The sequence below is a fragment of the Coregonus clupeaformis genome, chromosome 31, assembly GCF_020615455.1.
Source record: "Coregonus clupeaformis isolate EN_2021a chromosome 31, ASM2061545v1, whole genome shotgun sequence".
Lineage (NCBI taxonomy): Eukaryota > Metazoa > Chordata > Actinopteri > Salmoniformes > Salmonidae > Coregonus > Coregonus clupeaformis.
The window spans coordinates 20,514,916-20,529,232 of NC_059222.1; the positions used below are offsets into that span (position 1 = coordinate 20,514,916).

General features: G+C 44.6%; 1 non-coding gene and 1 pseudogene across 1 annotated transcript; both read left to right on the forward strand.

The window, feature by feature from the left end:
* The first annotated feature begins 353 nt into the window (after nucleotides 1–353).
* Nucleotides 354–14,317, forward strand: part of LOC121546981 — a 38,479-nt pseudogene continuing 24,515 nt past the window's right edge.
* On the forward strand, nucleotides 3,314–3,387 carry trnat-ugu. The gene has a single exon. It is a non-coding gene; the product is annotated as a tRNA-Thr (tRNA).

Consider the following 14,317-nt stretch of genomic DNA (forward strand, 5'->3'; position numbering starts at 1 on the left):
TGAATGACAATGGGGTAGTGGGTAATCCCAACGTCATCCACCATCATTCATGGCTACGCTACTGTTCATGCCAAATGCTTTACATTTAATGCTTTTTGATTTATTTTCTCACAGTTTGAGAAATGTGTTGATTTCAGTGTTATCAGTCAATGTGTTAATTAGCTATTTAGTTAACCCCTTTCTCTCCCTCTCTCCTCCACAGCATGTTTTTGGGGGTGAAGACTATGTCGCACGGGACAACCATGTCACGTTGCCACGACAGCAATGTCACCCGGCCCTCTCTGCAGTGACCCTGCACAGCAAAGGATGCTGGGAAATAACAAACACTATTATCCTGGGGAGGACGACAAGGATGGGGAGGAAGAGGAAGAGGAGCAGGGACAAGAGAACAGAAAGGGGGAGGGTAGAGAGAAGGAGAACGGAGGGATGGAAGGGCTCGAGGAGATTGAGATGAAGGGAGGTAGACAATCACACGAAGGTAAAGGAGAGGGAGGTAAACCCTCAGCCATTGTGGTCGGAAGACAGAGAGGAGACCGGACGCTGAGGCCAGACAATCCAGGAAATAGAGGCATCCCTTATACGTCCAATCAGGCCCCCCATAAGCAGCAGCACCAGCAGCAGTATCACCCGGCCCCGGCCCCGGCCCCGTCAACTCAGACCCAGAAAAGACGTGCTCACATGGAGCGCAGTATGACCACAGTGGCACCCATAGAGGACACTCGACTGACCATGATGGTGTTCCGCATTGGAATCCCTGACATCAAACAGACAGTAGGTGCATGTTTCATGGTACTGCTAAGTACAAGTATGTCAAGCTGTTATTATATACTTCTTACATTACTATCATTACATAATAAAGTGTAACAGCCAAGCCCAGGCCAGAGATAAACCCTGAGGGGAACCATATTCCATTCAGAACAACCATCTCTGTCACATACAGTGCCTTCATAAGGTATTCATACCCCTTGACTTATTCCACATTTTGTTACAGCCTGAATTCAAAATGGATTAAATATGTTTTTTTCTCACCCATCTGCACACAATACCCCATAATGACAAACTGAAAATGTGTTTGCAAATGTATTGAAAATGAAATACATACAAATCTAATTTGCATAAGTATTCACACCCCTGAGTCAATACTTTGTAGAAGCACCTTTGGCGGCGATTACAGCTGTGCACACCTGGATTCTACAATATTTGCCCAATATTCTTTAAAACATTCTTCAAGCTCTGTCAAGTTGACTCTTGATCATTGCTAGACAGACAAGTCTTGCCATAGATTTTCAAGCCGATTTAAGTCAAAACTGTAACTAGGCCATTCAGGATCATTCAATGCCGTCTTGGTAAGTAACTCCAGTGTAGATTTGGCCTTGTGTTTTAGGTTAATCTCCTAGTGTCTGTTGGAAAGCAGACTGAACCAAGTTTTCCTCTAGGATTTTGCTTGTGCTTATAGCTGTATTCTGTTTCTTTTTATCCTAAAAAACTCCCTAGTCCTTGCCGATGACAAGCATACCCATAACATGATGCAGCCACCGTAATGCTTGAAAATATGAAGAGTGGCACTCAGTGATGTGTTGTGTTGGATTTGCCCCAAACATGACACTTTGTATTCTGGACAAAAAGTTAATTTCTTTGCCACATTTTTTGCAGTATTATTTAAGTGCCTTGTTGCAAACAGGATGCATCTTTTTTGGAATATTTTTTATTCTGTACAGGCTTCCTTCTTTTCACTCTGTCATTTAGGTTAGTATTGTGGAGTAACTACAATGTTGTTGATCCATCCTCAGTTTTCTCATATCACAACCATTAAACTCTGTAACTGTTTTAAAATCACCATTGGCCTCATGGTGAAATCACTGAGCAGTTTCCTTCCTCTCCGGCAACTGAGTTAGGAAGGACGCCTGTATCTTTGTAGTGACCGGGTGTATTGATAGACCATCCAAAGTGTAATTATTAACTTCACCATGCTCAAAAGGATATTCTATGTCTGCCTTTCTAATTTTTACCGATCTACCAATAGTTGCCCTTCTTTGCAAGGCATTGGAAAACCTCCCTGGTCTTTGTGGTTGAATCTGTGTTTGAAAATTCACTGCTCGACTGAGGGACCTTACAGATAATTGTATGTGTGGGTTACAGAGATGAGGTAGTCATTCAAAAATCATGTTAAATACTATTATTGCACACAGAGTGAGTCCAGGCAACTCATTATGTGACTTGTTAAGCACATTTTTACTCCTGAACTTATTTAGGCTTGCCATAACAAATGGGTTGAATACTTATTGACTCAAGACATTTCAGCTTTTAATTGTTTATTAATTTCTACTAACAAAATTCCACTTTGACAGCGTGGGGCATTGTGTGTAGATCAGTGACACAAAATCTAAATGTAATCAATTTTGCACTGTAGGTTATGTATCCATAAAGAACAGAAATCAATGGAGACTTGACTCACTTAATAATCCAAAGTAATTGACAGCCTAAAGACATTCATTATGGTCAAAATTACAGTGTTCTCTCGTCTCACTAAAGTTAGCAATGATTTGCTATTTCAGATGCTTTCTTGGTATTGCATAGGTAGGTGAGATTGTGGGTGAGAATTGGCCAACCAATCAGTCCGTATAGCGTCATTTCAGGTGAAAATGGGTGCCCTATGCTAACCCTTCCCCCGTTATGAATCTTCTCCGTACTCCAATTCCCAGAACATTCCCAACTGTTCTACATGTCAGCTAATCTGCCCTCAATATAACAGTAATTTTTCATTATCTAATATGGTTTTAATGAGTTTGGGGAGGGCTGGGAAGTGAGCAGCAGTGTGAAAGGCGTAAACACCAAAAGGGCATTTGGTGTCTTGGTCTTAAAGCAGCTTCACCAACGAATACCTAGACCGCCCACTACCCACCCCAACAAACACTTACAGTACCTCACACAGGAAATATAATTGTTTTGAAATTAGAGGAGGATGGAGAGAATGAGGGAGTGTAGTGCATACTATAGGCTGAAAGAGAGAGAGAGAAGGAGAGGGGGAGAGAGAGACGCACAGGATATTAGAAAGGGAGAGGCAAAAAGAGGCATGACTAGGCAAATAGAGGGGGATTGAGATCAGGTCACACAAAATACATCTGTACATTGATTAATCTCTCAGTTATTTATGTCTGAACAATGCTATATTCAATGTAATGAGGACAGATGCTGAGAGCATCCCATAAAACCCTGTCGGAAACAACAGAATGATGGGGAGGAAGTCGCACACTCGTATACAGTGCCTTCAGAAAGTATTCATACCCCTTCACTTATTCCACATTTATATGTAGTCCCGTGTAGCTCAGTTGGTAGAGCATGGCGCTTGTAACGCCAGGGTTGTGGGTTCGATTCCCACGGGGGACCAGTATGTAAAAAAAAAAAATGGTATGCACTCACTAACTGTAAGTCGCTCTGGATAAGAGCGTCTGCTAAATTAAAAATAAAATAATAATAATAATAATAATAACATGATGCAGCCACCACCATGCTTGAAACTGTGAAGAGTGGTACTCCGTGATATGTTGGATTTGCCCCAAACGTGACGCTTTGTATTCTGGACAAAAAGTTAATTTCTTTGCCACATTTTTTGCAGTATTACTTAAGTGCCTTTTTGCAAACAGGATGCATGTTTTGGAATACTTTTATTCTGTACAGGCTTCCTTCTTTTCACTCTGTCATTTAGGTTAGTATTGTGGAATAACTACAATATTGTTGATCCATCCTCAGTTTTCTCATATCACAACCATTAAACTCTGTAACTGTTTTAAAATCACCATTGGCCTCATGGTGAAATCCCTGAGCAGTTTCCTTCCTCTCTGGCAACTGAGTTAGGAAGGACGCCTGTATCTTTGTAATGACTGGGTGTATTGATACACCATCTAAAGTGTAATTAATAACTTCACCATGCTCAAAAGGATATTCAGCGTCTGCTTATTTTATTTTACACAAATACCAAACGGTGCCCTTCTTTGCGAGGGATTGAAAAACCTCCCTGGTCTGTGTGGTTGAATCTGTGCTTGAAATTCACTACTCGATTGAGGGACCTTACAGATAATTGTATATATGGGGTACAGAGATGGGCTTGTCATTCACAGATCATGTTAACCACTATTATTGAACACGGAATGAGTCCATGCAACTTATTATGCAATTTATTAAGCACATTTTTACTCCTGAACTTATTTAGGCTTGCCATAACAAAGGGGTTGAATACTTATTGACTCAAGAACTTGAAGCTTTTAATTTGTTATCGTTATTCTACAAACAAAATTCCACTTTGACATTATGGGGTACTGTGTGTAGATCAGTGACACAAAATCTAAATTTAATCAATTTTAAATTCAGGCTGTAACACAACACAATGTGGAAAAAGTAAAGGGGTGTGAATACTTTCTGAAGGCACTGTATATTACATTAGCTCCACTCTCTCCAAGGGATTACACACACACACACGTCTTGCATACACATGTCTCGCACACACACACACAAACGCACACACACACACACACACACACACACACACACACACACACACAGACACACAGACACACACAGACACAGACACGGACACAGACACACACACAGACACACATACACACGCACACACACATTCACACACAACCCCCCTCATATGGTTTACCTCCCAGAGAACACCAAGGCATTGCTACGGCAACGGGTGCCTTGCTCCTCTAATGAACTCGTTGCCATGCCAATGCTGTTGGCTACAGTATCAAATGTAGAGGCAGAGGGGGAGAGGAGGGAGACAAGGAACTATGCTGAACTGTACAATTTTATTTACAGATCATAAGCATGGGACAATAGCTCTGTATGTATCTCACTGAACCCCTACTACTCTACACACATGTCGTTCCAAGAAAAAAATGATAGAAAATGTTGTCCCAAGAAAATAAACGTTGGAAATAAATAATATAAAAATAGATTCCATAAACATCAGCGTAAAATCTCATTAGTGCTACCAGATGCATATAAAAACATCAAAGACATTGTCCATTGTGACCAGAAAGCCTCTAGTGTATCAAACACAGACATGTGTGGGGGAAAAGCGCTTTATCCTCCAAAGAAGTAAAAAAAAAAAATCTATATTTCCAATTGATTGCAATGCAGGTCTAGGCTTATGGCATAGGTACAATTGGTTTAGATGAGAGAGCGAGTGTTGAGTCTTATTGTGTGTCTTGAGTCTTTTTAACTACACTGAACAAAAATATAAACGATTTTAGAGTTACAGTTCATATAAGGAAATCAGTCAATTGAAATAAATTCATTAGGCACTAATCTATGGATTTCACATGACTAGAAATACAGATATGCATCTGTAGGTCACAGATACCTTTAAATAAAAGTAGGGGCGTGGATCAGAAAACCAGTCAGTATCTGGTGTGACCACCATTTGCCTCATGCAGCGCGACACATCTCCTTTGCATAGAGTTGATCTGGCTGTTGATTGTGGCCTGTGGAATATTATCCGACTCCTCTTTAATGGCTGTGCGAAGTTGCTGGATATTAGCGGGAACTGGAACATGATGTCGTACACGTCGATCCAGAGCATCCCAAACTTGCTCAATGGGTGACATGTCTGGTGAGTATGCAGACCATGGAAGAACTGGGACATTTTCAGCTTCCAGGAATTGTGTACAGATCCTTGCCACATGGAGGCGTGCATGTTCATGCTGAACCATGAGGTGATGGCGGCGGATGAATGGCACGACAATTGGCCTCAGGATCTCGTCACGGTATCTCTGTGCATTCAAATGGCCATCAATAAAATGCAATTGGATTCGTTGTCCGTAGCTTATGCCTGCCCATACCATAAACCCACCGCCACCATAGGGCACTCTTTTCACAACGTTGACATCAGCAAACCACTCACCCACATGACTTCATACACGCTGTCTGCCATCACCGGGATTCATCTGTGAAGAGCACACTTCTCCAACATGCCAGTGACCATTGAAGGTGAGCATTAGCCCACTGAAGTCGGTTACGACGCCGAACTGCAGTCAGGTCAAGACCCAGGTGAGGATGACGAGCACGCAGATGAGCTTCCCTGAGATGGTTTCTGACAGTTTGTGCAGAAATTCTTTGGTTGTGCAAACCCACAGTTTCATCAGCTGTCCGAGTGGCTGCTCTCAGATGATCCCGCAGGTGAAGAAGCCGGATGCGGAGGTCCTGGGCTGGCGTGGTTACACGTGGTGTGTGGTTTTGAGGCTGGTTGGACGTACTGCCAAATTCTCTAAAATGACGTTGCAGGCTGCTTATGGTAGAAAAATTTACATTTAATTATCTGGCAACAGCTCTGGTGGACATTCCTGCAGTCAGCATGCCAATTGCACGCTCCCTCAAAACTTGAGACGTCTGTGGCATTGTGTTGTGTGACAAAACTGCACATTTTAGAGTGGCCTTTTATTGTCCCTAGCACAAGGTGCACCTGTGTAATGATCATGCTGTTTAATCAGCTTCTTGATATGCCACACCTGTCAGGTTGATGGATTTTCTTGGTAAAGGAGAAATGCTCACTAACAGGGATGTAAACAAATTTGTGCACAAAATTTGAGATAAATAAGCTTTTTGTGCATATGGAACATTTCTGGGATCTCTTATTTCCCAGAATGAAATGTTCAGTGTACACATTCAATATATTCAAATGAGTCGGACTGGTGATAGTGAATCAGTAGCTTTAGAGTTAATGAGCACATTTGATGTTCAGTAGTTAGTAGGCCTATGCTAGCTCAGTTAAATTATTAATTTATTTCAAGAAGCATAAGCATGATTATTGTCAGCTTTAAAGTGCCATCAATAGAAAGGTGAAACCAATTTTCATAAAGTACTACATCTACTTTTAATACAAAAACTTGTCAATCATGAGCCGTAAATAAAGCCTCAATGTCACCACATTTTACATAATTAACTGTCATTGTGCTTTAGATTTGGATCACAGATTGTATGTCAAGCTAATTATACACCTTTCAGTCAAATCAAATGGCATTTAAAATGTAGAACTCACCTTTGACCCACTTCTTGCTTCCATCCTACACACACGCATGCACACACACACACACACACACACACACACACACACACACACACACACACACAACCCACCTTGAAAACAATACATTCATGATCTCCCTCTTATCAACTGTTCACTGTGCTGTCTTGTCTCTTGTCTCCTCCCTCGGTCAGAGGTGTCTGCAGTTTGACCCTGACTTCACAGTGTGGAGCGCCAAGCAGGAGGTAATCTGTTCGCTGGGCGAGCCACTGTGGGACGTCTTCAACTATGGCCTCTTTCAGCCCGCCGGAGATGGACGCGACGCCATGTTCCTGGAGGAGGAGCGCTGCCTCCGAGATTACCCACAGTCCTTTGAGAAAGGGGTGCCTTACCTGGAGGTATTTTGATGGGAGACACTGGGAAAACGTTGTTAGATAGTGATGCAGTAAAAATATGTTTATCCCATTTAGCCTTTTCAGGAAGATCATTTCAAAACTCACTTTGACTAATGGGCTGCCACAAGTCAGATTTCCATTGAATTTTTTTTCACAGACTTGGTATGCATGGATTTGACCTCCACCATAACCACAACCACCTTGTAGGAGCGAAACAGATTTCTTATAGATGTATTTAACATACATCTGGGTTTTAGTGGGTTTGCAGTGCATGGGTGTGACTTAGATTTTTCACTGTGGAGCTTCACATACTATAAAAGCGATGTACAGGACTGTGATACCCAGACACTGATATTATGATGCCCTCTGGTGGTGCCTCTTTTGCAAGTGTTCAGGGTGGGGTTCCAAATATGTAACAGATCAGGGTTAGGGTTGATTCCAGAGGCACTACAGTGTTTAGTTTAGGCCAAGTTGGAGCCAGGAGTATGAAAACAAATGTGGTTCTTATCCTTCAGATGGTTTAAAATATTTAAATAAATGTTTTACCATACATCTTTTCTGTTTTACAGTTTAGGTACAAGACCAGGGTATACAAGCAGACAAACCTGGATGAAAAACTACTTACAAAATTGCACACCAAGGTACTTCCTATTTTGTTATAATATTCTCATGTCCCTTTGTAGGTGAAACATATTTGTACAGCTATGGTAATGAATGTTCCTAGCTAACAACAAACGTTCCCACAACTTTAGAGAATGATCCCTTAAGATTCTCATTAGGTCATTAACTTACGTTTTCATAGGAATCTTCCTGTGATGTGCAAGGAATGTTTCCAAGGAACCATTCCCTTAATGTCAATTAGAACCAGAACGTGGTTACCATGTTCTCAGAACTTAAGATATGAATGTTCTAGAAACGTTTCATTGGCACGTTCCAAGAACATTAATGTGTCCAGTTTTCTGTGGGTTTGGAGAATATTCCATCAACGTCCCACCAAACACACAAAAAATAAGCAAATGGTCTAGAGATATCCCTTATTGGGACAGTGTTTAGGGCATTTGTCATTGATGCTGGTGTCCTAGGTTCGAGACCTGCTAGGGGATTCACCCTACTCTCACATTCTTCGCAATGTAAACTACCAGTCAAAAGTTTGGACACACATACTCATTCAAGGATTTTTCTTTATTTTTACTATTTTCTACATTGTACAATAATAGTGAAGACATCAAAACTATGAAATAATTCATATGGAATCATTTAGTAACCAAAGAAGTGTTAAACAAATCAAAATATATTTTATATTTGAGATTCTTCAAATAGCCACCCTTTGCCTTGATGACAGCTTTGCACACTCTTGGCATTCTCTCAACCAGCTTCACCTGGAATGCTTTTCCAACAGTCTTGAAGGAGTTCCCACATATGCTGAGAACTTGTTGCTGCTTTTCCTTCACTCTGCGGTCCGACTCATCCCAAACCATCTCAATTGGGTTGAGGTCGGGGGATTGTGGAGGCCAGGTGCAGCACTCCATCACTCTCCTTCTTGGTAAAATAGCCCTTACACAGCAAAAATCTCAAATTTGGACTCCAGACCAAAGGACAAATTTCCACCGGTCTAATGTCCATTGCTTTTGTTTCTTGGCCCAAGCAAGTCTCTTCTTCTTATTGGTTTCTTTTAGTAGTGGTTTCTTTGCAGCAATTCGACCATGAAGGCCTGATTCACACAGTCTCCTCTGAACAGTTGATGTTGAGATGTGTCTGTTACTTGAACTCTGTGAAGCATTTATTTGGGCTGCAATTTCTGAGGCTGGTAACTCTAATGAACTTATCCTCTGCAGCAGAGGTAACTCTGGGTCTTCCATTCTTAAAATGTTCCAGATTTACTGACCTTCATGTCTTAAAGTAATGATGGACTGTCGTTTCTCTTTGCTTATTTGAGCTGTTCTTGCCATAATATGGACTTGGTCTTTTACCAAATAGGGCTATCTTCTGTATAACCCCCTACCTTGTCACAACACAACTGATTGGCTCAAACGCATTAAGAAGGAAAGAAATTCCACAAATTAACTTTTAAGAAGGCACACCTGTTAATTGAAATGCATTATAGGTGACTACCTCATGAAGCTGGTTGAGAGAATGCCATGAGTGTGTAAAGCTGTCATCAAGGCAAAGGGTGGCTATTTAAAGAATCTCAAATATAAAATATATTTTGATTTGTTTAACACTTTTTTGGTTACTACATGATTCCATATGTGTTATTTTATAGTTTTGATGTCTTCACTATTATTCTACAATGTAGAAAGTAGTACAAATAAATAAAAACCCTTGAATGAGTAGGTGTGTCCAAACTTTTGACTGGTACTGTATATGTTAATGTCATTATTGCTGTTTTGAATTGCATTTATCTATCAAGGCTCAGGATAAGAGGGTACAGAAACGGCAGGCAGGCTCAGGGTCAGGGCAGGCAGAATGGTCAAAACAGGGAACAACTGGAAAACAGGGACTAGAGCAAAACAGGAATACGGGAAAAACGCGGGTAAGCTTGACGACACAAGACGAACTGGTAACAGACAAACAGAAAACACAGGTATAAATACACAGGGGATAATGGGGACAAATGAGAGACACAAACAGGAGACAAAGGGCTGTGAGACATAGGTTTAATCCTAGACACATGAAAAGTGGGATGTATATGAAGGGTACGGGGCAACAGAAGATGAACAGCAGAGGGGCTAAGGATCTTGGAGTTGGGGAAAGGGCCGATAAACGGGCGGAAAGTTTGCAGGACTCAGAGGGGCAGATCCCGAGTGGACAGCCATACCCTCTGCCCGAGACGATACCGGGGACCCGGGGTCCGGTGGCGGTCCGCCTGTCGTCGATACCTGGACGTGGTCTTCAGAAGAGCCGCCCGGGCTCTCTTCCAGGTACGGCGACAGCGGCGGACAAACATCTGGGCCGAGGGTATGCCGACATCTTTCTCTTGCTCCGGGAAGAGCTGGGGCTGATATCCCAGGGGCGAGAGACCAGTGGCAGAGCAGGGAAGGGTGTTGCGGGCGTACTCAACCCACACGAGTTGCTGGCTCCAGGTGGTGGGGTTGGTGGAGACAAGGCAGTGAAGAGTCATCTCCACGTCCTGATTGGCTCGCTCCGACTGGCCATTAGACTGGGGGTGGAACCTGGAGGACAGGCTGACCGACGACCCAATGAGCATGCAGAACGCCTTCCAGAACCGGGACGAGAACTGAGGACCCCGGTCAGACACCATCTCCACCGGGAGTCCATGGATCCGGAAGACATGCTGCACAATGAGTTGGGCCGTCTCTTTGGCAGAAGATAGTTTGGGGAGAGGAATGAAATGGGCGGCATTGGAAAACTGGTCCACCACAGTAAGGATGACGGTGTTGCCATCAGACGGGGGGAGACCAGTGACGAAGTCCAGGGATATGTGTGACCAGGGACGGTGAGGGACAGGAAGGGGTTGAAGGAGACCTGCCGGAAAGGAGTCTTATTCTGCGCACAGATCGTGCAGGCGGCGACGAACGCGGCGACGTCAGGGACCATGGTAGGCCACCAAAAGCGTTGTCGCACAAAGGCCAGGGTCCGACGGGAACCCGGGTGGTAGTTAAGCCTGGAGGAGTGGGCCCACTCCAGGACCGAGGGGCGGACAGCGTCAGGACAAACATCTGGTTATCTGGGCCCCCCCTGGGGTTCGGCTGGGAACGCTGCGCCTCATGGACCTGCTTCTCAATTCTCCAGCTGAGAGCCGCCGCCAGACACAAGGTGGGGAGGATGGTCTCGGGGTCTGATGGGGTAGCCGCGGGGCTATAGCGGCGTGAGAGCGCATCCGGCTTGATATTCTTGGAACCCGGGCAGTAGGAGAGGGAGAAGTTAAACCGGGTGAAAAGCAGGGCCCACCTAGCTTGCCTGGAATTGAGACGCTTGGCGGTGCGGAGTTATTCCAGGTTCTTATGATCCGTCCACACAATTAAAGGATGTTCTGCCCACTCCAACCAGTGCCTCCATTCCTCCAACGCCATCTTCTCCGCGAGAAGCTCACATTTCCCCACATCATAATTCCTCTCCGTGGCATTAAGACGATGGTAGAAGAAGGCACAGAGATGCAGCTTGAGGTCTAGGGCAGAATGCTGGGACAGGACAGCCCCTACTCCAACATCCGACGCGTCCACCACGAACTGACGGGATGGGTCAGGATGAACTAATATGGGAGCTGTGGTGATGCGGTGTTTGAGGTCCGGGAACGCCCGGTCCGCAGCTGGGGACCACGTGAATGGAACCTTGGGAGAGGTGAGTGCAGACAGGGGAGAAGCCAGGGTGCTGTAACCCCGGATAAGGCGGCGATAAAAATGGGCAAATCCCAGGAAGCGTTGCAGCTGCACTCTGGATGTAGGTTGGGGCCAATCCACCAACGTTCTCACCTTTCCGGGATCCATCTGTACATTCCCCGCAGCGATGATGTAACCAAGAACGCTGGTTCTCCAGGAGGCGCTGGAGGACCTGTCGGACGTGGAGCACGTGTTCTTGGGATGAGCGGGAGAAAATGAGGATGTCGTCGAGGTAGACTAAGACAAATCAGGGCCTGGAACACAGCTGGAGAATTGGTAAGACCAAATGGCATGACCAGATATTAGTAGTGACTGCTGGCCGTGTTGAAGTCAGTCTTCCACTCGTCCCATTCCCGTATCCGCACCAGGTAGTAGGCATTCCGCAGGTCCAACTTGGAGAAAACGGTGGCCCCCTGGAGCGGCTCGAAGGCAGAGGCGATGAGTGGTAGCAGGTAGCGGTTCTTAACCGTGATGTCATTGAGGCCTCAGTAGTTGAAGCACGTGCGCAGGGTTTTGTCCTTATTCTCCACAAAGAAGAACCCTGCGCTGGAGGGGGAGGTAGAAGCCAGGACAAACCCTGCAGCCAGAGAGTCCTCGATGTAGGTCTCCTTAGCCTTGGTCTCTGGACCCGACAGTGAATACAGTCATCCCGGGAGCCCGGGAGAAGGTTAATCCCGCAGTCATAGGGTTGTTGCAGAGGAAGCGAAGTCGCCCGAGCCTTACTAAAAATCTCCCGGAGGTTCTGGTACTCTGCGGGAATGGCGGAGAGGTCCAGGGCAACATTCCCGAGCCCACAGGAAGATGTCCCGGGGCAGGCTGTGCCGACTTCAGGCAATGGGTGTGGCAGAACGGGCTCCAGCCCATGATGGCACCAGCAGTCCAGTTGATGAGGGGATTGTGTCCCTGGAGCCAAGACAATCCCAATACCACAGGAACCTGAGGGGACTTAATAAGCAGGAATTGGATAGCTTCGCTGTGATTCCCTGACACTCGTAGGTTGATGGGAGTGATATTGTGGGTGACCCTGCCTATAGAGCGCCCGTCCAGGCCTCGCCATTGTCGACCAAAGAAGTTGAGTGCACGTGCTCAGCGTCATATCCAGAGGTTGTCTTTGGGAAATAGACGTATGAGTGCTGCCAGCATTGCTGCAGAGGTTGATGGGGTGGGGGGTCAGCCTTTCAGTGCTCAGACCATACGCCGCACACTGCATCAAATTGGTCTGCATGGCTGTCGTCCCAGAAGGAAGCCTCTTCTAAAGATGATGCACAAGAAAGCCCGCAAACAGTTTGCTGAAGACAAGCAGACTAAGGACATGGATTACTGGAACCATGTCCTGTGGTCTGATGAGACCAAGATAAACTTATTTGGTTCAGATGGTGTCAAGCGTGTGTGGCGGCAACCAGGTGAGGAGTACAAAGACAAGTGTGTCTTGCCTACAGTCAAGCATGGTGGTGGGAGTGTTATGGTCTGGGGCTGCATGAGTGCTGCCGGCACTGGGGAGCTACAGTTCATTGAGAGAACCATGAATGCCAACATGTACTGTGACATACTGAAGCAGAGCATGATCCCCTCCCTTCGGAGACTGGTCCGCAGGGCAGTATTCCAACATGATAACGACCCCAAACACACCTCCAAGACGACCACTGCCTTGCTAAAGAAGCTGAGGGTAAAGGTGATGGACTGGCCAAGCATGTCTCCAGACCTAAACCCTATTGAGCATCTGTGGGGCATCCGCTAACGGAAGGTGGAGGAGTGCAAGGTCTCTAACATCCACCAGCTCCGTGATGTCGTCATGGAGGAGTGGAAGAGGACTCCAGTGCAACCTGTGAAGCTCTGGTGAACTCCATGCCCAAGAGGGTTAAGGCAGTGCTGGAAAATGATGGTGGCCACACAAAATATTGACACTTTGGGCCCAATTTGGACATTTTCACTTAGGGGTGTACTCACTTTTGTTGCCAGCGGTAAAGACATTAATGGCTGTGTGTTGTGTTATTTTGAGGGGACAGCTAATTTAAGCTGTTATACAAGCTGTACACTCACTACTTTACATTGTAGCAAAGTGTCATTTCCTCAGTGTTGTCACATGAAAAGATATACTCAAATATTTACAAAAATGTGAGGGGTGTACTCACTTTTGTGAGATACTGTATATACATATATACATACATACACTTACATACATACATACATACATACATACATACATACATACACATACATATCCTTTAAAAAAAGTACTTTATTACTTTCCAACCCCACCACCCTTTCCCTAATTGGAGTAAACTAGTGAACAACAATGCTTAGGCCTCTACTTCCAGCTTATACATACTATATACATTTTATGGACACAGTCAATTTTACAATAATTATATTTTGTTTGTTTTTTCTACTCTCAACCTCTCCGATCATTTTCATGATGTCCATCCGGTTTGCTTCTATATGCCATATCTTTATAACTGTGCTCTTTCACAAAAGTTCCCAACCTACAACCTATGTACTTATTATGGACACAGTATGCTTACATGATTAGTTATCTTGTTATTAGTTGTTGC